We start from the raw sequence: 963 nt of genomic DNA on the forward strand, positions 1-963 counted from the left end.
GGGCAGAGAGGAGCTGTGTCCTGTGTCCTGTGGGCAGAGAGGAGCTGTGTCCTGTGGGCAGAGAGGAGTTGTGTCCTGTGTCCTGTGGGCAGAGAGGAGCCATGGCCTGTGGGCAGAATGGAGCTGTGTCCTGTGTCCTGTGGGCAGAGCGGAGCTGTGTTCTGTGGGCAGAGAGGGGCCGTGTCCTGTGTCCTGTGGGCAGAGAGGGGCTGTGTCCTGTGGGCAGAGAGAGGAGCTGTGTCCTGTGTCCTGTGGGCAGAGCGGAGCTGTGTCCTGTGTCCTGTGGGCAGAGAGGGGCCGTGTCCTGTGTGCTGTGTCCTGTGGGCAGAGAGGGGCCGTGTCCTGTGTGCTGTGTCCTGTGGGCAGAGCAGAGCCATGGCCTGTGGGCAGAATGGAGCTGTGTCCTGCGCTCGGGTCCTGCTGTTTGCTGTCCCCGGTGGCTGCAGTGGGCTGGGAAGGATTGCCTGCCGGCCAGGACAGCGCTTTGCCGTGCCATCGGCACACCCAGATGTGCTTCTGTCCCCTGTCCCCCGCTGCAGGCTGCTGGCTTTCCGAGCAGAGTCCCTCTGTTTTCCAAAGGAAAGGTCAGCTCGCTCGGCAGCAGCGGCCCTTGGAGACGAAAATGCCAGATAAATGTGCAGCGTAAATGGGTCACGGTTGAGATCTGAGGGAGAGATCAGCCGTGACTTGAGGGGCAGAGCCCGTGGAGGTCAGGCTGCAGTGCCACAGCCACACGATCCCACTGGCTGCAGATCTGTGATGCTGTGGAGATTACTCATGTTCCAACAGGCTAATGCCTGTGTGAATGCATAGGTCACTACTGCAAATATACAGAATAGTCCCAGTAAAGGCTCCTGGCTTCATTTTGTCCAGAGGGAAACACAAAGTGCTGCTCAGAGCCGGCTGTAAGAAGGGGTTGGGTAGCTGTCTTGTAGCTGTTTGAGGAAATACGAGAGCACAATT

This window comes from Parus major, unplaced genomic scaffold (genome assembly GCF_001522545.3).
Source record: "Parus major isolate Abel unplaced genomic scaffold, Parus_major1.1 Scaffold246, whole genome shotgun sequence".
NCBI classification, from domain to species: domain Eukaryota; kingdom Metazoa; phylum Chordata; class Aves; order Passeriformes; family Paridae; genus Parus; species Parus major.